We start from the raw sequence: 23,694 nt of genomic DNA, 5'->3' as shown, positions 1-23,694 counted from the left end.
CCATAGTTTTGATGTGTTCCCATTTGCACTGACTCCCTCAAGGGCCTAGTCCTGTCTGATTGCCTATTAATTTTTGTCTAACTTAGCTCCTATAATATTCTCCCCACTGAAATGATATCCTTAACTGCAGGTAGAGGAACATTAAGAAAGTTTCAATTTAGCTTCTTCAAGCTGAGAAGGGTTGATGTAAAGGAGACCATAGTCAGGGGCTTTCTCTAAAATGCTAAGCAAATGGACCTTGGATAGAAGTTATGTTACAGTTTAGCACTTATGAACTCCCTATACAAGGTTGATCTAGTGGATCCCAGTAAAAGGAGTCGGGCTGATTGGTCATTGGTTCCATCTGTGAGGTGACTTGGAGTTTAGCAGCCTCTAGGCAAGAAGAAACAAATTTTTGAAAAGATAAAAGCACATACAACCAAAGCATGAGAACTAGAATGGAAAGGTGGACTGGGGAGAAGAGCTACATTCAGACAATGCTCTTAAGGGATTGGAATAGTGATTGGAACAAGCTGGCTTTTAGACCTCTCTATTGATGGAGGTTATTTATAGTCTGATAAGTCACAAGCCTCTCCAGTTTTAGTTGTAAGAAGATGGAGAGTTTTGGTGGTTTTGAAGGAAAATTTTAGCTGAGATTTTATAGCTTTCAAACCTCATTTAATCATAGCAGTGGTCAGCTTACACGGGTAGCTGGAGACTGAGACCAGGGGCCAGTGATTGGAGCCCCTTTCTATAATTATCCTTTGTTACTATGGTATCATTCTTATACATCTTTTGGCTGTACTTTTCTGCTGGATATTTAAGATTGAGTTAAAGTGAGACCTATGTTAATGAAAATTAACTTCTAGCTATACATCAAGTTTAGGTCAGTCTCCTCAGGCATTACTTTTGGAACCATATACAGAGCCTCTCAGCTCCTCTGTAAGTGTTAGCCACTAGGATGAGTCACAGTCTTACTTGACAATGTAGCTTCCAGTGAAACATGGGAGACCTTTCCCTCTTTGATGACCCTCCTTTTTGACACACTGTGCATTGGTTGACTTACATTCTCTGGGGGTCCAACAATCTCACCAGGGTTGTTGGATCTTACAGAAAAGGTCCCCTCATGTCCTGGGTATCTGTCGAGCTTGGAAGGGCAGGGGAAAAATATTGACTGTCCTTTTAGCCCAGTTATCTTTCTAGTTGTGGTCTCCAAATCTCAGAAAAGAAGATCAGTTACATAGGTATTATAGTGGGAGCAACAGGTTCAATTTTATGATCTTATCTAGATATCAAGTACCTTGAAATATATAATATGACCAATAAACTGTTATTTCTTTACCAACCATGGTTGTCTTAGATGTTGAATCCAGGCAGAATGTTAACAGGTAACAATTATAAAGTTTTACAGAGAAAATTTGAGATCATGGGTAACATAGCATTTTGGCATGACAATTGTGATGACCTTATTATCTCTGAAACACATTTAAAAGTCCATCTTAGTATAGAATAGTCTTTTGGTCAGTTACCTTTATCTAATTACAAAGTATTAAATGACATAAAGAAATTGTTACCTAATTTGTTATTTAACCATTTTCTGTTACTAGAGTGACATTTAAGTAGAACATTTAAGTATTTACAGATGTACTTTACAGATTATTAATGTCTAGTCTCTAATCATTAGAGTGACATTGGACTGCATAGTGTTTATTTACCTCTACCTGTTATAACACAGTTAAAAATTACATAAATACAAGCCTGAAAAAAATCTGCATTATCTAGCTAGGTGTCTCATGCTAGATCAGCATGTACATTTCACTACAAATAACTAGAACACAAGTAAGGAAATGCCAGAAGTTTAAGCCTAAAATGTTTAACAAGTTTAACCTGGAAGTCAGCAGTATGATAAGATGTTTTTTAGTGCGGGCTGGGGATTTAGCTCAGGGGTTTCACCACCTGCTGCGCAAGCGCAAGGATACGAGTTCGATCCCCAGTACCAAAAAAAAAAGATGTTTTTTAGTCTCACATCTTTGAAGGCCTGTACACTTGGAAAACACAGATACATTTAATATATGATGAAATCAGTAATAATGAGTGTCACAGCTATATAGAAACTTTTGCGCATTTACTTGGTTTTTATTTTTAAAATGAATTTTAGATTCTCTTAAAGGGTATTATATGGTGAAAGTATATTGACAAGAATTAAGGAAATCTTTATACCTCTAATAAATTTAGGAAACAGTTAATCACCACAAATAGACTCACTACTCAAGAAATAAGTGGATCTTATTTATACAATAACAAAATGACTATTTAGTGAAAACTAAAGAGATGTCAAATTTTGATCATCTTTTATGTTTAAGGTATAAACATATATTACATAAGAGACCACCTATTAGCTACTTTGTATGTATTAAACTTATGTAGTCTCAACTCTATAAATTTAACTTTAAAGTTTATACTCACAGCATGGCTTGTTTTTAGATGTATACATGTATATATGTCCAAATATAAGACAACAGTTATTTAACCAATCATGAACTGATTATTGAAAACATTTTATAGGTTAACAAATACTCTTTAACACTTAAAGCTTTTTTTTAGTAACCAAAAGCCTAAAAATGAGAACACAAGAAACCTATTTTAGAAAAATATAGAAACTTTTGCTTTTAAATCATTTGTAAGTTTAACCAAGAGTTAAATATGTTAAGAAAACCTTACTGCTTTAGACCTAAAAAGCTTAACTTTTTAATTATAGCCAACTTAAATATGCCTTAACAATTGCTTTAGATCACTCATGAGAACTAAATCATAACATAATTATAAAGTGTTTAACTTTAACCAAGAAAAAGAACTCCTTAGTTATTGTATGCAAACAACAATAGATATTGCATTTATAAAATCAATCTTTTGATATTATCTTTGTTACCTAACAATCTGGATGGAAATGTGTTAACTTTAAAGACATCTTTACTCTTACCAAGTGATTTAAAATAGCCTACTGTCAAGCTATATAAACCACCAGCATTTGAAAAAATATCTTGAATGTTTATTTACCTATAAACCAACTTAAGTAAAACTTTTGGAGGATAATGTATACTTAAATATTAACACACAGAAACATACATATTAACCTACATCATACCTAACCTTTATGTTATCAAACTTTAAGGTTTTCATTCCTGTGTAAGCCTCAAGCCTGTCATGTCAGTCTTTATCTGGTAATGTTTTAAATGATTTTGGGTACCCTAAAAACCTATACAAATGTTTTTCCATGGAAATCTCAAAAAGTGTCAAAAATAAATAAATAAAAAGAAATTGTTGAGCTCAAAAACATATTTTTCTTAAAACAAAGCAGCTGCAGGTGTTTTAACCAGTCATTAAGACACATTGAACAGATGGTCAAATATATACAAGATGATTACATTTAAATTAGAGTAATTAAGTCAGTTGTATTTGGCCAAGTTGAACTACAATAATTTTTTTACAGTTTTTAGGTTTGTAGCTATAAATAGACTAGTCAGAACTTTTCCTATAGGTTATTAATTAACAGAGATATCTTGTAATAAGAGTTGGAAGTGAAGGAGACCACCTTAAGATGGTGTTGAGCAGGCTTTGATTATCTTAAATTGGCTTATCACAATTGGCTTATACTTATAATTCAGAGCTGGTTAAGTGCACAGCTTAATGGCTGCAGCTGGCACACAGAAAGAGAACTCTATGTGCCACTGGCCACAACTGAGACTAACCCAGGTCAATGACACCATGCTGCCTGTATTAGCCGATAGCATCTGCAGCTGAAGACCCCATGATTCTTGCTCATCTTTCATAAAAATTAATATTAATCTAGGGAAAGAACAAGTTCCCATTAATCTAAGATTCACTTCTTGCAAGAACGCTTTGTTCTGCTCTTGTTAGGCCTCACTCACCTCAGCACTTCTGATTATTACCTCACATACTTGACCATACACTCTCTTGCTGCTTTGTGTTCAATAAATACTGGCAAGTCCAGAGGTTCAGGGTCTTTGCTCACTAGAACTCTGACCTCCTGGGTCTCATTTCCTTTACTGTTTATCTTTACCTTCAGTCTGCATCACATACCTAATCAGTGATCTGGGGCTTCATCAGGGCTCCCCAGTAAGAAGGAAAAAACCTTTTATTCTTCTGAAAGCAAAGACATTTTTTTAAAAAGACCCCAAGCCGACAGTTTATCTGATTGGAATAGCCAACTATACAGCCTTCTAATTGTTTTGATAGCTATGGTTATTTGATTGCCATGACTGATAGCCAAAACTGCTGTTTTGATAGACACATGTAACTCTTCCCCGCTAAAGGGAAAGACAAATAAAGGTAATTTTTAATTCTTCCCAGGGAGATGCTGAGACTAGATTTGGGTGTAGGAAGAGACTAGGTGATACTCTTTGGGGTTAAGTATGTGTTCCAAACAGTGGGAGAAAAAGGCCTGTGTAGGCTTCAATCTGCCCTGCTACAGATGTCTACCCAAGACAGTTTCTTCTCATTTTTAAAGGAAACAAGGGGAAAGAGGATGTCTCTATCTATTTCTCTTGCTCTATGCCCAATCTAAAGCATCCCTTAAACTTAACCCTACCCAATGGCAGTGGTGGCAAACTGGAGATGTGAAGAAGTGGGCAGAACCAGGTTAGCTGTTCTTAGGATGCAACTGGCCCCCTTCCTCATGATACTGGGACCCTTGGACCATACTTCACTATAGGATTTCCTTTTTCAGAACCTCAGTTAACATATCTCTGAGAATGTTGACCGGCCTGGCAAGATATTCTTGAGAGAAATTATGACAGTGGCAGTCCTCTGGAGACTGGGGCAGTGGCTATCCTTTAATACCTATTTCTGTTTAAAACTGTTAAAAAACTCATAAGCGTCCCTAGGAATGTTTTTGTTCTATCAATGAACTTATCTATACTATAAAAGCCACTCAGTCTGCCCTGTAGTGCAGCATTCTTGAGGGGAGGAGGGAGTGAAAGGAGTTAATTTACAGTTCTGTCTCAGGGCAAAAAGGCTGATAAATTTGCTTTAAAACATTGATATTTATTCTTTGAGATTTTGAGGATTAAGTCTTGACCAGTTTGTTTTGAATATATCCCTGAGATAAGTGAAACGAAGTCAGCTTCACTCTGGAAAGTGTGAGGAAGGGGAAATTCACCATTCTGGAAACTTGGTCCTGGAACCCAGCAGCCACAGAGACGAGAATTACCTTGGAGAAAAACTGCTGTAAATTACATTATTTCCAGGGGCTGAGGAGTGGAGAAGGGATAGAAGAGTGACTCTAAGTATGGCACAAGAACTAAATCCTAACCATCTCAAGGACAGAAAGGCAATCAAGATCAAGAACTTTCCCAGGGTAGGTCTCAAATCCTTGGCAAAAATGCCTCCAGAGACAAAAGCTATGATTGATTCCACCTGCTTTGTCAAGAAGAAAATTAAACCAATAATCAAAGAACCTGAATAGCTGCTTTTTAAGCTTTTGAAAGAGATTGAGAGAGAAAATCAAGGGGAAAATTGGAAGAGTTCCAATGATATTGTTTAGGGCTTATTTTCTAATTTTTTCATAAAATTATTGGTACACTTTAGGTATACATTTTGATCATATTCATCATTGGGAATTTTAAGACTCTGAATTGAGATGTTCTAAAATCCTAGGCTGCAAAAGAGATCTATTACCTCTGGGAATAGAGAGAGGCAAGTAAGGCCCAGAAAAATCTTGCTCTTGAGCCCTATGGCTAAGAAGTCCCTGAGGCATTTTGTGCTGTCTACTCAACCACCTAAACAGTCTTTCTTAGCAACAAGACACAGCTAGGTTTTACTCAAAATCTACTCTAAAGATTTCTATGTCTTTATATCTGCAATATACTTATGAAACTCACAAGTTAAAGTCTACATTGCCCATCAACCACAAACTTTACATTAGCAAAAGTGCATACGCCAAATTATTTCCTCCTCTACCTACATAAATTATAAGAACCAGACCTAGGAGGGGAGAGAGAGCCAGGAGCTTGAGGCCTTTCTGAGAGTGTGAGAGAGTGAGAGAACAAGAGGGAAAAGTAAACCATTGGGCTTCTTTTTGGTTCAAATCCATAGACTTCACCAAGTCCCATGGATATTGTCAAACATCACCCAATTATCTATTTGTTCTGCAAGCTTGGGACATGACCCTAGCCACCCAAAAAGGGAAGCCATGTTATCAAGCAGATGAGCTTATGCCCTTTGGTTTTGAATGAGATTAAAGACTTGTGTTGTTTTTATGGTAATAGCTCCCTCTGGTGTCACCTAGAAGTCAGTTCTTTCCACTGGGTCCCAGGTCCAGTTTCCCACACCTGCTGGACAGGAAACTGCACTCAGGACAAGGGCTGGGACTTCATCCTTATGTATGTCCTCCTGGACAAGTGAGATTCCAAAGTCTCATCTGCCCCAGAAATGAGGTAGGTATTTCCTATCTAAAATCATTTCCTGTCATCATTTTTTATATAAATAAACACTCATTTTCTATGGGCTCAACTTGAGAGTTTTTAGTTGCTGGATAGGAGAGAAAGTCTGAGACAGATTGGGACTAAAACCTTTTCGGGGTCTCTCTCTCTCTGATCTTCAGCAGAAACATGCCTCCAAAAAAAGGAGAGTACAAAGTGACAGGAAAAGATTAGAACAGAAATCAATAAAAGAAAGTCTCCTCACATGCTCATGGTGAGTTGATGAGGCAATCTGCCCATGAGTCATCAACATCAGTCTGGAAAGGCAAGAGCAGGGAACTCTCAGGAGCTAAGATTGCCTCCTTACCAGTGGACTATCAGACCAGAAGGAAACTGAGGCAGAACAGGCTCGACATTCCCTTTTTTGAGCATAGAGGGGGGATCAGGCCAGAATGTTCCAGTGAATCCTGTCCTCCCAGATTTAAGGACACCATCCACAGCATTTTACAAATTCACACTTCAGTTAAAGTTTCAAAGTCCACTAGGGGAGCTCCAATGTTACCTTGCCTCAGCTCTGCTGTCTAAAATAAAACAAACCGTCTCATAACCTTCAAACAAGTCAAGCAAAAAATACAATTCAATTCAGTAACTAATAAGTAAATGCAGCAAATGAAAACAGAAATACATGGCCCTGCCTGCAAAAATAAAATATCCCATCAAAGAAGCAGAGAAACATCATAACCTCCTTAGGCTCTCAACTCAAATCTATCACCATTTTAACAGAAAGACAAGGAATAAGCAGCTAACAAGAAGATCGACAATTTTGATTACCTAAATGAGTCACAATCCTGAATCCAGTTAAAATATTTAGGGGCGTTATGAAATAAAAGCAAACTCATACCTCCTTTCCAAGATCTCAGTGGGACCTCCAAGATGATACAGGAGAGATAAAACTTACAACCTTTGCTAGATGCCAGATATGTTGAGTTCATGTCCCCTGAAATCAAATAATGATTTCTAAAGGACTAAGGAGGTTAAGAGTAGGAAAGGTTAATTGGAGAATGGAAATGGAGAATAGGAATAGTTCCTGAGAAACAGGAGAGGTCCCAAGTGGTTTGCTTCCAAGGTCATTTCTCTGAGAATGTTTCATAGGGCAAAATCAAGAGGTGGGTACAATGTGGGTCAGACTATAATCAACCAATAAGATTATAAGTACAGCTGCTTAGCTAATATTGATCCAGTAGGGAAGCAGGTTATGTACCAAAGGCACATGGATGACATCATTAACCTTGGTCGATAATCTATAGCCTTAGTTTTGTCTTTAGTTTTAGTAGTCTTAGTCTTAGTGGGTGAGAGAGGATGGTCCACCCCTAGGGAATTAGTGGTTTATTTCTATGGGAAATACCAAAAGTGTGGTACTACTTACAGTATAATCTCAAGCTTCCATTCATCCATTAGGGAAGTATGTAAATCTACCCATTGTCTTTTTAATCTTGAGGTCTTGCCTTTTTCAGATGAGCCTCCAGTTTTGATGTTCTCATCTTAAATAACATCAACCAGGAGGGAAGAAAATATGAATTTTAAATCTGATCCTCACAGTTACTTCATGTTGTACAATGGATGATTCCTGGGCCTCTCTGTCAGCACTGTGTCATGCCCTTTAAATGACTCATTGTCTTCAAAGGTTATTACAGTATTATAAGACAGGTATTATTATTCCCACTTACAGATGGGAAAAATGAGACAGGGATTAAATTACCCAAAAACATGCAAATAGGAAGTAGCCTAAACTTTTCCTCACTATTAATTGGCTCTAAGTTAATTCATTCCTACCATCCACATCTCTATTTCCCAAATAAAATAGTCCAAAAATATTCATCATTTAATTAAGGTTCATTTATCTCAACAATTGGCAAAATAATTATTTACATGATTGTATAATTATGTATGCAATGAATTATTAAGATTTTATTTCATTTTTTTAAATATGTATAACCAGTGTATATAATTTTGCCAAAATATATTCTAAATAGCCACTTAATTTGTGTTACATTACAGGATTCTGATTTGCTTTATTCTTGAAATTATTTGATTTTTTTTAATCTCTGATATTTTGAGAGAGAAATAGTTAAAAGTCAATGTTTATTCTTTAACATTTTATACATTTTGGACACATAATATATTTCTTTTTTTTTTTTTTTTTGGTACTGGGGATCGAACTCGGGACCTTACGCTTGCAAGACAGGCGCTGGAACCACTGAGCTAAATCCCCGGCCCAATACATAATATATTTCTATTCACTATCCAGTACCTTTCTTACTCTTATTAAGTCTTCTTAATTTTTGCACTGTCTATATATCTCTTCTTGTTAGTTATACTTTTTCTCTATCAGCTATTTTAAGGATAGAAGCAAGTCATTTCACAATAGATAGGTATTTATGCATATTTGTGTCTCTTGCTGGCACAAACTTCTATCCATATTCAATTTTTATTTTTATCAAACTTTTAACATTTTCTCTACTTAATTTCTTAGTTTGCTAATAATACAGCTGAAGTCATTTACCATTTTTGCACTAAAGTTGATTTCCATAAAGAAACATAATACTTATATGATGGTATTTCACTGTAGGAAAACATAATTTTGTTTGGAATATGCTGGACAGTATTGACTATGTTCTTTTATAATATTTTTAAACCAACAGATGAAATTATATATACTTATACACAACATGATGTTTTAAAATATAATACGTTAATATTTTATAACTGCTTTCTGTAGACAGTTGCATAGATTTATTTTTCAGGAAATAATGAATTTTTGTTTTACACAACATCTAGAGCCTTTATTAAGAAGGTACAATCATCAGCCCAAAATTCAGCCATCAATATACAACCTTATTTCCCACATAAAGTTGATAAGAATATATTTTATTTTAAATATGACACTGAGACAATATACCAAGAATTAAAGTACAATCTTAAAGTTTTAATGTTACACTTTGAATACCAAAAAAACAATAATTCATGCAACAATGGAAACATGATGGATTAACTACACAGAAAAATGATTTCATAGTTGCTTATAAAATGGTACTTACAAGACTGATCTGTATAGAGAAATGAGTATCTTGTCCAAAGAGATGGTATACTAAAAATATAAATCACAATGTTAAAAACCTTATGTTTTTATAGGAAAATCAATAAAGACAAGTCAATATTTCTGGTGGGGGAAATACTTACCATTATAAATTTAATGTATAAATTTAAATATGAATTAAAAAAGAATAAGTTTAAACCTCTCATTGCCTCATAATCATCTATATTGTGAAAAGAATAAAAATGATGTACTTTTTGAGTATGTGTACATCAAAACTAAAAGTTAATTTTCAATTTTTCCTTTATTGGCAACTTTTGCTGCATGTTTAGGTTTTAGTTGCCCGAGAGCACTTTTCACAAACCTTGAAGCTGCACCTGGGTCCAGCTTGCCAGCCTTTTTCTTGTCTGTTATTTCCTTGACTCTGTTCATGTATACTTTGATTCTTTCCAATTCCTGCTTTACAGGATGTTCTTTAGGACTGACTCCATGAGTTGTCAAATAAACCCAAAACATTGAAGTTAATGAGTATGCAGAAACTAAATCCACTTTAGCTTGTTCAAGAGGGTCCAACTTTTGCAACAAATCATTTCTTGAAACAGACATCATGGCCCTCAGCATCTCATCCACAGCACCTATAGAATTCTCAAATGTTGACAAATACTCATGAATTTCGACTTGATAGTCTTCATTAATTTCATCACCTGCCATTATGACCAACTCTAGACCTTCGATTCCTGACTCCCTAGTTAATGGATTTTAATAAAAATCTCAATAATTACACTTAAAATAAGAGCTAGTTTTAGTAGGATATAAATTGTTGTGATCATATTGTTGGAGCTATATAAAAAAGCAAACAGAATGCATTCATTATTGTAAAAACTGAGGAAAGTATACCAATAAAAATGGAACTAGTGTGGTACTGGGAATAATTTTTAATTAGTGCATATTTGCTGTACATTCATCATGGGCCATTTGTACATGTACATAAAATATCTTAATTCTTTTTATTCCCTTCCTCCCCCTTCCTTTCCTCCTTCATCTCTAGATTCCCTTTCCATTTGCAAAAGTTCTAACTCCCTGCTACCTATTATTTATCTTTATTTTTCTCTTTAAATTATTTATACTTTGAGTTTCTCATATAACTATGTGATATTTAGGCTTGTGTGCCAGATTTATTTCACTTAATATTATGACCTCAAGGTTCTTCCATTTTCCTACAAATGATGCAAATTCATTCTTCCTTATGGCAGAATATTACTTCACTGTGTATAAATACTACATTTTCTTTTATTCCTCTGTCAATGCACATATAGCCTACTTCTGAGATTTAGCTATTGTGAGCTGTATTGCTATAAACATGAGCATGCATGTATCACTGTAGTATAATGTTTGAAAATACCTAAGAAGGAGAATAGCTGGGTCAAATGGAGTTTCTAATTTCAGTTGTTTGAGGAATCTCTCTACTGATTTCCATAAATGTTGTACTAGTTTACATTCCCACCAACAATGTAAGAGAATTTCTTTTTCCCTATAGCCTTGCCAGCATTTGTTATTTGCTTCCTTGATGATAGCCATTCTTTCTGCAGTAAGTTGAAATCTCAGTGCTGTTTTAATCTGCATTTCCCTGCTGGTCAGATATTGAACATTTTTTCATGTATTTATTTTCCATTTGTTCTTCTTCTGCCTGTTTATGTGGGCATGAGTTGTCCATTTTTTGATTGAATCTCTTATTTGGGAGAGTCAAATATTTTAGTTCTTTATTTTGTCTAGATACTTCTCCTCTGTCAGAGCAGTAGCTGGCAATCATTTTTTCCTCACTCTGTTGTGTCTTTACTCTGTTGGTTGTTTCTTTTGCTGTACAGTAGCATTTTAATTTGATATAATCCCTTTTTTGATTCTTGATGTGATAACTTGTGCAACTGATGTTCTGTTTAGAAAGCCCTTATCTGTGTTTTGTCTTCAAGAGTTTTACCTATTTTATCTTTCAGCAGATTAAGTGCTTCTGTTTTAACATTTAGGTCCTTGATCCATTTTGACTGTAGTTTGGTTATGCATGTGTGTATCCAGTTTTCACAGGACCAATTGTTAAAGAGACTTACTTCCAATGTATGCTAAATGTGATGGGTTGTTTCTGCATCTTCTGTTTTGTTCCACTGATCTGCATGTTTGTTTTGTGCCAATACCATGCTGTTTTTTTCCCTATAGCTTTGTAATATAACTTGAAATCTGGCATTGTGATACCTCTTGTTTTTCGAGGGATAATTTGTTAGCTCTAAATTTTTTATAGATGCATTTTAACTTTCCTTAAATAAGCATAGCTAACTTTATAGTATGTTAAACCACATAGTGGGAGATATAATTTTTAAAAGGACGATTTTGAAATTTGGGATTTTTCTAATAGAACCACCCATTGTGTAGCATTATGTGATGCAGAAATCCTTCCTTACCTAGTGCTGATACTTTCCTTATTCTGTATTGCTCAGCCTGAGAGGCCATTGTTTAGAGATGGCTGCAGCAGACATGAAAGTCCAAGCCAAAAGGAGTGTTGACATTCTTTGGCCCAGGCCAAAGCACAGGGATATTTTTTTTTCTTCACCCAGAGCATCTTTGAAACCAGACTGTTAACTGGGAGCTGCAGACTTCTTGGAACTCAGGAACAGATTTGGCAGTTGAGGTTGCAAGGAATTTTCTACTTTTTATAGAATTGTTTTAATGCTTTAATAGGGAAGAAGCATTCTGTTTATATTGGTAGAGTTTCAAACAGTTTTGTTTCATGGCCTTTTTATTGTATTTGGAAAGCAATAACCCATTCCCTTGGGTCACTTTTAGGGATGACAGAACTTCAGCCCTCTCTACACAGAGATTGTTAGTACTGTCTTCATTTAAGGAGGTGAAGTATTCCACCAAACTTTAATTATTTCTTTGACTGGGATTACAGAATCCTAAAGATGGAAGGGTAACAAACACTGCCTTATTTTACATTTATGGTAACAAGAAACCAAAGCAGTTAAAGTGATTCATTCAAAATTAGAATGAGGGGCTCCAGCAGCTTGCTGTGATGCTGATTTGAGTTGCTATCCTATTTCACCTCTTCTGAACCATTTGCCTCAGCTTCTTATCTCCCACCACCTCCTGCAAGGGCTTCTGTGAGATTAAATGAATGTAATGTATTTAGAATCCATTCCTAATCTATCCTTCCACCCAGGGATACTTTGTGTCCTCTCAAAAACTCTTCTTTGGTTAATTAAACTGCTTTGTAAAGAAAAGAGGTTTCAGTCATTATGAAGGGAATATATACATACTTAATTCTGATAATATAAATGCATACTGCCTCTACATAGTTAAAATACCTCCATATCTTTTTTAAAATGAGATTTGGGTAAAATCCAAGCTTCTGAATGATAAACTCCAGGGTACAACCTCTGCCTCTCTCTCTCTCTCTCCTCTCCAAGGAATTTTCTTGTTTTCCACTTCCTCTACAAGCCTCATCTCTGGGGGAAATAACTACGCATCACAAAAATCCATTTTCCTACATTCTCTGCCCAGTGAATTCCTGACTTCCTTCACTTCTTCCCAGAGAAGCATCTTTCAGAATGCTGTATTTTAATGAGCAAGGATGCTATTTTATTCCCTTTTGTGTCCTCCGGAGTGATCCTTATTACCCAGAACCAAAGTGAGCAAATTAAATCTGTCCTTGCAATTGACAGATAGTATAGTTTAGCAATTAAGAGCATAGATTCTAGACCTAAATTCCTCAAATTAAATCATAGCTCCATTATGTCATTACTTTTTAATTTTTCTGGCCTTGGGCAAGTTAAAGATTTGGTACCTAGTGTTCTTTTATGTAAAACAGGAATCATCATAGTGCTCATTTCATGTGGCTGTTTAATACACTAAAATCAAGCCTCACATGTTACTAATACTATTCTAATTTATTGTCATCATTATAATTATAATCATCATTATCATCTCTGCTACTATGAGTCAGGGGCAATGCCCTCACAACATAATTTATTAAACTCTGCAAAGGAGATATTTTTATATAGCACCAGGAAATATAAGCAAATCAAATTCCTAGAAAAGATTTTATTTAGTAAATATTCGATTGCCCTTCTAACGTGAAAGATGCTAGGTTAGGTGCAGAGAGATATAATAAAAGAAGATAAAGGATACAAAGCCCAGTTTTCTAGCTCCCAGTGTAATGGTAAACACAGATACGTGTGCACAAAAACAACACTTTTGGAACCAAATGGAGACCACCCAAATGAGAACAAGCAAAGGCTATTTTTTCAGAGCTTGCTATAGTAAGGGAGTCAGGAACCATCACTTCTGTTTGGAAAACATTCAAAGGCAAGCAGAGAGTAAGGAAGCTTTACAGTGGGTAAAAAAAAGAGAGAAAGGCTTCAGGTGCTCTCTGATTAGAAGTTGTTGGCATGGGGAAACTGCAGGCCAACTAACTGAAAGCAGGACATTCTGTGTTATTGGTGATGGGTATATATCTGGCTTTGTCTGATTGACTTTAAGTTAGAAATGTGAACAAAAATTAAGAAAGCTGTTAGTTATCAATCAAGTCCTGTACATTTGGAGTTGATTGCTGTAGAGGTTATTGTTTGGCTTCCTGTGCTAATAACTAGAGACAGCTATCAGCTTCCTACAAGTCTGTCTTATAGATAGCATGCCAGCTCTCTATAGCTACACAATGAGTTGGTGTCCTAAGCTGATTGCAGGTCAGAGTTCTATTTTTACATGTGTTCTACTTATTGTCCATTTCTATAGTTCTCAGCTTCTCACCCTTCATTCAATTGTGGGGATCCTTGTGCCTGTGAAATCTTAGGTAAGTTCACCTAGAATCCATTATCTTTTGATCTTTAGGAGTACATTGTCCAAGAACACTTCAAATTGCCAAGATTCTGTTTCTCCAAGTTGTTACTTATTCCTTTTTGGGCCACTAAGTTTTTGGCTTTAACTCTGCACTATGATTTACTTCTTAATCAAAAATAAATAAACAAACAAACAAACAAATAAATAAAAATATTAGATGTATGGATAAATAACTACAAATGTGAGGATTGTAAAATAATCAAATAAGTATATCTGGTATATATCTGTGCTAACCTAAATGAACAGATGGATTTCTCATAGAACAGACATTTCTAAAATTGAACTGATCTAAAATAGAAAATTGAAACTTACAAATTATCATGGGCAAATAGAAAACAAGTTATAATAAAGAAAAATCTCAAGAAAAGAAAATGAGTATCAACCCTACTTTCAAAGATAACTTTTCTTAGGTGCAAGAAGCAAATAGCAAAATGTTCAATGATAGTTAAACAATTTGATAGAATAGATATTCAAATTTTCTCCCAAGTCAAAACAAAACTTGATAAATACAACAGGAAATAAGGCACTAGAGAATAACCTCTCTATTACACAAAATTCTGTGTATTAGTAAATAAATCTATCAGAAGAGTACAAGAATCTCTTTTCTTGCCTAAGAATTAGATGATCACAAATTAATAAGCAAAAATATTTTCATTACAACAGTATAACCTGTTGTTATTTTGAACTATATGAAATTTTCAAAATTCCTCCTTTTTTTAACCTACAAATTCATATAATTCTACTTAATAAAAAAGAAAAGAAAAAAGATCCAACAATAAAGCTAATATTTAGGTATAGTATACAGAACAAGTAATTAAATATGAAATTTCTGAAAAATAATTTTTAAAAGATTTGAATATGTAAAAAGTTGTATTCTGTTTGGAATACAATCCTGTAAAGATTAATTTTGTCTTAATCTAACTACGTTCTGTAGTTCCAACATTTTAAAAAGAATATTTTTATGTTTATATGGTTCTTTTACTTTTCCATTTCTTAATTAGAAAAAAGTTTGCTCTGAAGTTCATGTAAAAGATGAATGTAAGTATAAGTGAAAATATCTGAAAAGAGAAGAAATAACTTCTTTTTTCAGGAGAAATAAAGATAACTTTCTTTCCAAAATAAAAGAACTATAAAGCCACATAAAAAGAATTCTTCAAATCAAAGGATAATTAAATTGGCAGCACAATAGAAAAGACTAAAAGGTACAAAATAGATCTATGTTAGTACACAAATTTAGTGTATTTTGTGTATTCAAATTAGTGGATAAAAGAGAAATAATTCAGTAAGTCATGTAGGAATAGCAGTCTGACAATATGAAAATAGTGATACAGAATTATCATTCCAATAGGTCAAAATTTACTCATAAGAAGTAATAAAGTTTCAAAAATAATAGAAGAATACATGGAATGACTTTGTTTTTTGTTTTACAAAAGATCTTTTAAAGCAAGATACAAAGAAATCCATAAAGATTGATAACTGGCTATATTTTTAACAAGGTCCAACATTGCTGTAAACAAAATTAAAAGACAAGTGAACAACTGGGAAAAAATATTTACAATACAATGTATTATTTTACTTACAAATGAATGTATTTGTACATAGTATATAGAAGTAAAATTTTAGTCTCAAATCAGTAAGAAAAAAATAGAAAAATAAGTTGATCTCGTTATGAGACAGCTAGTATGAAAAAATGGCAATGGCTTGTAATCATAAAAAGATGCTCACTTTCACACAGTCAAATGTATACAAATTTAAAATGTAACTATTTCACTTTGCAAACATTTTAATAGCTTTGTTGAGATGCAATTCACTTACCCTTCAATTCACCCATTAACTTGTACAACTCATTGATTTTTAGTGTAGAGTTCTGACTCCATTACACAATTTTAAGACATTTCCATCACCACCTCCACTTCAAAAAACAAAACAAAATAAATTCTGTACCTATTAGCATGATGCTCCATTTATTCTCAATGCACTATATCAGCTGTAGGCAACTATTTATCTACTTTCTCCTCTGATAGGTTTTCCTATTCTGGACACTGTAAGTAGAATTGCATTCATAGAAATGGTCACCACTTCTTTCACGTACCATAATATTTTAAGTTTCATCTATTTTGCAGCATAGATCACTTTTTATTTTCATGCCAAACAATGTTCCATAAGTTGCTTTTGTCAGTTTATAGGCATGTGAATTGTTTTCACTTTTTGGTTATTATAGTAATGCTATGAACATACATGCACAAATTTAAATAAGCATATATATGTTGGGTATATGAATAGAAATGGAATCACTGGAAGGTGAACCTTTGAGGAGTTGCCAAACTGTTTTCCAAAATACCTATAACCATTTTCTGTTCCCAGCAGCAATGCATAGGAGTTCCATTTTTCTACACATTAACTAATACTTTTTTTTTTTTTTTTGGAGAGATCAAAAGACTCTATTCCTCTAGTGGGCTCAGAGGAGATAAACTCTCCAAAGTCTGAGCAGTCAGCTGAAGTTATGTTATTCCTTTTATACAGAAACTATAGAGGCAGAATAAAAGCAGTTCCTCAAGCAGTGACAGCTTGTGACTTAACACATCTGGGTGTCCTTGCTCCCAGGAGGAGAAACAGGTTCTTACAGAAACAAGATGGAGCAAAACCATTATCTTTAGGAACAGAATTGCCAGAGTAAAAAAATAGCTGTACAGGGAGGGGAAAGATTAAGGGGAAGGTGTCAGAGAGCTTTAGTTCAAGCCTTTAGTGTTGTGTCTAATATTTAAGCTTTTTCTTCCTCTTCTGAGGTTAGGGGGTGGTATGGTGAGGTACCTGGATATAGTTGACTGTCAGGCAAGTGGCAAAAGCTGCCAAAGATAAAAGGTACCAGGGAAGCTAGGTTATTTTCTTTGTTACAAGGATGCCGTGCCTCATTTCATTTTTAATAATCACTTAACAAAATTAGAGCTATTTGTTATTTTGCTGAATTGTGAAACCCCAATTACCAGAATAATAGGCATATGAAAAAGATTTTTCTGTGCTAGGGATCAAACTCAGGGCCTTGTGCCTCTCTACTACTGAGCTACACACTCCAGCCCCTGAGGAGGGAATTTTGTTGTTGGCTTTGAATTTCTGTGAGGGCAGGCTGGCCTAGAACTCACAATCCCCCTGCCTCAGTCTCAGCCTCCTAAGAGCTTGGGACTTAAGTAATCTTATGTATAAACGTAGGCATCCATTGTATACAACAGCATGACAATAGTAAGCATATACACACAACTATAACAACGAGAAAAAGTTGTTTTAACCATTGTAGGTTGGGCAACCATTTAGTTAGCCATTGGAACAAGTCCCAGCCATCTTCATTATGTACCCTTTGAGCCAGGTCTTCCAATTGTTTTACCTTTTCTTTGATTTTTGGACTATTGCAGTAAGATTGAAACAACACATATTTCTTATTTTCTCACAACCTTGGTGGTGGAAGAGCAACAAATAGTCTATCGCTGCCCTATTATCTAAGATTGCCTGTCTCTGTTCTTGTAACTCTTGGTTAATTAATGCCAAGGCTGATGAGGTGAGGTAGCATTTAACCCTTTGACCACCTTGCATGTTAATTTTTGTACTGCCTTTTCAGCATGGACTCCTATAGAAGGCAAGGCAACAAAAGATGCTATCATAGTTATTACTTCAGCATCTGTTAATAGACCTACATCATCATCGCACCCTGGCACAGTGTAAGGTGACCATCGTCTAGTTCTATTAGGCACAACCAAATCAGTTCTACCTGGCAACACTACAGCTAGACAACTCAAGCAGCAATGGGTCTTGGTCAAATTGGCCGGAATATAATTGAAGGTTATTCCTTCACAAGTATAAAACCATCCCTTTGGCAGGGAGATATGGCAATTGTTATATGTAATTTTCTGTTTTATATGGCAGGGCATCCCTTCTGACCATTTTATCCTCAGACATTTGGTTGTACAATTTTCATACATAACACATTGAGTATTATTTGACATAATTACCTTGGGTGTGTATAATTTGACAGCATTTTTAGGTTTATGACATGAGGCATGTCCCCAATACATGATGGAAATTTACATCAACATTTAGACAGAATTCAGACAAATTAAGAGAGTTTGCCAATTGAATCCATACATTTTTTGTGTGATCTAGTCCTCTTGGGCACAATACTGCCAGTGTCCCAGAGAATATTATCATGAAGACAAAACATCTCCAACCCTCTCCAATCTTAGCTTTTGGTCGCCTGGTTGGCTGATAACCTTCCATTTGTCCTTTTTGACGTCCACGGGAGGTCCTGCTTTCAGATGGTTGCGATGTATCCAGGCAGAATGTCCAGCCACTTTCACCGCCAAAGGAGTTGACAGGACAACAGGAACCGGTCCCTTCCAACGAGGTTCCAGGGTCTTGGAATGAAAGTTCCCAGAGGTTTTCTGAGGTCTGTGCCTGAGAGTCTCCTGCTGGATCCCGCCACAGAGTCTTGGCTGAACCGGGGTTCCTTACCCGGGGATCTCGCTGGGGCCTCCAAAATGTAAGACTGAGGGCCTTACCAAACGCTCCGAGGAGCTGACTGCAGCGAAGAACACCCGGGAAGGAACACACCGGACAAGTTGGAAAGTAAAACAGACCTTAGTCTGGCCAGACAGCACTCCCAAAGGAAAGTAGTTTAGAGAGGCCTTAACTAATACTTCTTACTATCCATCATTTTTATCATAGATGTTTTGCAAAATGTTCAAACCCACTACCATTTTTCAATTAGGTTGCTTTTTTATTGTTGAGGTCAGAGTTCTTTATATAACCTTGACACAATCCCTTATTAGATAAATGATTTGCAAATATATCCTCCTGTGAGTTGTCCTCTTTTTGATGGCAATTTTTAATTTTTGTGAAATTAAATTTATATTTCCTCTTATTTTTTTGTGCTGTCATGTCAAAGGTGACTTTTTTACCCCAAGGTTATGAAATATATGTTTTCTTTTCAAAGTTTTATGGTTTCAGTTATCATCAATTTTGATTTAACTCTTGTGCATAATATAAGTGTCCACCTTCTTTCTTTTCCACATGAATCACCAGTTGGGCAAGTATTATTTGTTGAAAAGATAATCCTTTATAAATTGTATTGTATTGGAATCTTTGTTAAAAATCAATTGAAGATAAATGGAAGGGTATATTTCCAGATTCTAAATTCAGTTATGTTGACCTATATGTCAATCCTTATGCTACATTACCTTTGTTACTATAGTTTGTAGTAAGCTTTGAAATCAGATTGTTTCAGTTCACCAACTTTATTCTGCTCCTTAAAGGATATTATGAATATTCTTGGTACTTGGATTTCATATGAAGTTTAAGATTAGCTAGTAAATTTCTAAAATTAATCTAGCTTGGATTTTGAGAGTAACTGTGTTGAATGTGTATGTCATAGTGTCATAGTGTATGTCAGTAGTAGTTTTCTTGTCAATTAACATGGGACACATTTATTTAGGTGTTCTTTAATTTCTTTCAACAACGCTTTGTAGTGTTTAGTTTATCAATCATGTTCTTCTTTGCTAAAATATATTTCTAAGTATTTTATTCTTTTGGATACCATCATAAATGAAATTGTTTTTTATTACATTTTTGGATTTTAATTGCTAGTATAGTAATACCTAAGTTCATGAATGCTTCCATTTAGAAACAATTCAATTCGCAAACAAAAGTGTTCAACAAAATTTTGCTTCCATTTGCCAACTTCACATCAGGTGACAAACGCAACCACGGCCATCCTCTCCACAGAAACACAAATGCAGCCATCTTCCCCAAAATCATAAAACTAAGTTCCTAGACCAAGGTATCTCTGTAGATAAAATTACAACCTGATTTTTGTGCACTTATATCTTGCAACTCTGTTGACATCATTATTTTTTGTATAATGGATTTTTACAGTTTTAGGATTTTCTAAAGGCATTATGTGATACATAAATGTAGGCAGTTCTTCTTCATCCTTTTCAATATTATTGCTCTTTATGCCTTTTTCCTGACTTATTTCCTTGGCTAAAAATCTCTAGTACATTATCAAATAGAAGCGGCAAGAATTCTATGTTCTTATTTTGTTCTTCATCTTAGGGAAAAACTTGGTTTTCACCATTAAGTATGATGTGAATACTAAGGCTTTTATACATATATATGCACATGAATATATATATATATTCTTTATTAGGTTAAGAAGCTCTTTATGCTTAATTTGTTGAATTTTTATCATAAAAGGGTTTTGGCTTTTCAAATGCTTTTTCTATGACTATTAAGATTATTCTATGATTTTTTCTTTTTTCTCCATTGACATACTGTATTATATTAATTTTCAAATGTTAAACTAATCTTATACTCCTGAGATAAATTTCATGTTTTCCTATTATGTAAGTATTTTTAAATTGTGCCAGATTTTATTTTTCCATACTCTGTTGAGGAGTTTTTTTAGTGATGGAGATTGAACCCATGGTCATACACATGCTAGGCAAAGACTGTACCACTGAATGGTACTCCCAGCCCTATTGAGGATTTTTTGTGACTATAATTGCAAAAGATATGGATTTGTTATGTCCTTTTCTTGTGCTGTCTTTGTGTGGTTCTGATACTAAGATATTACTGACCTGACATATTAAATTGCAAATATTTCCCTCCTCTATACTGTAGAAAACAGTATGAAGAATTGCTTTTAATCATTTTACAAATATCTTTTAAAATTTATCAGAAGCCATCTGGGTCTGAGTTTTTCTTTAGGAGAAGTTTTAAAATTATTAACTCAATCTCCTTACTATTATTGATCTATTCTGATTTTCTGTTTCTCCTTGACTTAATTAAGTAGTTTATGTCTTTTCATAAATTTGTCCATTTCATTTAAGTTATTTAATTTTTTAAGCATTCAGTTGTTCATGACACTCAGTAATTCTTGTTAATATAATGTACCTTGTACAGATAAAAATATTTTATTTATTTTATGTATATTATCTTTATTATCTTAGCTAAGGGGAAAAGCCACAATATGCAGAAAACAAGAAGTTGCAAAATATTTTTTATTATGAAAAGAGTCAACAGAGATTGATAATCCACGTGTTATCTCAGAACATTTCCCTTGCTTCTGAATTTACTAGGTTCCTCTATACCAGTGTCTCCATTCACATTCTCAGGTTTTATGATCCTTTGCAGATATATTGACTGATTATATGTATATATTGCTTAGAAGCAAAAATCTATCTGCTATTAAGACCAACCCAACATTCAGTAATTCTTGCTAATGTAATGAACCCTCTACAGATAAAAATACTTTTATTACCCCGTTTTGGTATGAATTTAGGAAAGGCTAGTATACTCTGGTGGGTCTTGTGACTTGAAACTGATGAAATCTGTAAGGATGTGTTAGAGAAGTCAGATTCAACAGAAAACAGTGACACATTAGATGTGAGTGGTAAGACAGAATTAAAGATATCCCTGAGTCTGTTAGCCTAAGTGATAAGGAGATTTCCCCTGTACAAACAAAAATAGGAGGGAATCAGCTCTAAGGGAAAAGCAATTAATTTAATTATTAATTGTTAATTGTTGGTTGGGTGAGTCATAGAGATAGAAATGTAAGCAGCCAGAGAAATTCAGAATTTTTGTTTAGAAGAGAGTTACTTAGAGATCTGTGTACAGACAATAGCTGCTTGAACCTACATGATCAGATGAGAGTGTTTTGAGAACTGAGTGTTCAGAAGAATAAAAGAATGTGGCAGACTCTGGAAGCATATCTACAATTTAGGTATAGGAAAAGAGTAAGAAATTAATAACAGAAAGCGAGCAGGAACATTCACAAAGATATAGGAAAAATCAGGGATGATTTGTTTTTAAAGAACTAAGTAGAAACTGTAATGAAATGAAATAATGAGTTAAACATACCATGATACCAAACAGAGTACTGACTGGGAGAGGCTGCTGGGTCTAACCAATAGGCTGTCAAGTTTGGCTTTTGGTCCATCAGAAATCCACTAGAAATAATTTTTTTTAAGTTATTTATTTCAAATTGTATTACTTGCTAAAATTGATTTAGAAATATGTTTAAGAATGTTATATTCTTCTACCTCATAAGTATAATTTTCATTAACTATATTTCTGTGCCGAGACTGGAATTTAATTTTTTTTTTTACAGTAGATCAAGGTCATTGTTTATATGCTTTGCCAAATGTTTATATCTCATTTTACATGGTAACCAACTGCTACCAGAAAATATAAGTAAATCAAACAGATCTCTAAAACCAAGATAAAATGTTTCCGACTGAAAGATAATATTGGGGGCTAAAATTTTTCCTGGCATAAATTTTATCCTTTGAGTAGAAAGCACTAAAATCAGGCTCTTGCTCTCCTGTGAAAAAAAATTTTAAAGGCTACATTATCCCCTAAATAGTAACTGTCTGGATGCCTGACCAGAATGTATTCCATCTGGTTCTTAGTTTAGGCAAGTGGAGAAGTAATGTAAGTTGTAGCAAATAAGGAACATTAAGCCACATAAAAATGTCATTTTGAAATGGTTAGGATATTTTCAGAACTATGAGTCAATGAAATATGATGTGGAAGCCCTCTGTAGTAGGGGGTAAGAGAGCCATAGCTTCCTGCTCAGGAGGTGTGCACACATATTGGGGTGCTGGGGCCTCGACTCTCTCTGTCTCAGGGTGGGAAGATCATGAGTCAGGAAGCCATCTGCCTCTCAGCAGACCCAGACACACGAGGCTGCTAAAGCGAGGCCATATCCCTATGCAGCCTTTAGCTTCAGCAAAGCTTTGCTGCACTCCCAAAATTCAACACCACTGATTATTCCAAAGGGCTAGAGATACAGTTAATGACATAGGTCTTTGGAGTTGATTGGGACCTCAAAAGTCTCAACTGTAAAACAAGTTTGAATAGGGAGGTTAGCTTTTATATTGCAGTGAAAGGTTAAAATTTATAACATCAAAAAGTTACTTTCATATGCTGAAAATAAATGAGTACTTCATTATTTTGTGATAGCTTCATTGAAATTAACTATGTTTTTTAAAAAAATTTTCCCTAACAGTAATCTGCAAGCAAACAACAATTACTATTGGTCAGATTTCATCCTACTGTTTGAGTGTTAAAAATGAGGGCTGTGAGGCTCAAGGGCTAAAGAAGTTCAATTATTTTTGTTCCTTTACCCTGTCAGGCAACATTTCTTATAATAAAATTCTTGGATGAAATTATATAGAAGCACACTTAAAACTTCAGAATAAACCCCTTATTTTTCAACTGCTCTAAGATTCACTGAATCCAGATCTATAG

At 34.6% G+C, this 23,694-nt stretch overlaps 1 pseudogene; it reads right to left on the bottom strand.

The window, feature by feature from the left end:
• Nucleotides 1-9,798: 9,798 nt before the first annotated feature.
• LOC101703505 (nuclear nucleic acid-binding protein C1D pseudogene) lies at nt 9,799-10,245 on the bottom strand (annotated as a pseudogene).
• Nucleotides 10,246-23,694: the final 13,449 nt, after the last annotated feature.

Source organism: Heterocephalus glaber, unplaced genomic scaffold, assembly GCF_053883595.1.
Source record: "Heterocephalus glaber isolate CG9 unplaced genomic scaffold, H.glaber_assembly_v1.0 deba00001463, whole genome shotgun sequence".
Taxonomy (NCBI): domain Eukaryota; kingdom Metazoa; phylum Chordata; class Mammalia; order Rodentia; family Bathyergidae; genus Heterocephalus; species Heterocephalus glaber.
Note: the sequence above shows the minus strand (reverse complement) of the source record. Positions and strands in the feature narration are given on the sequence as shown.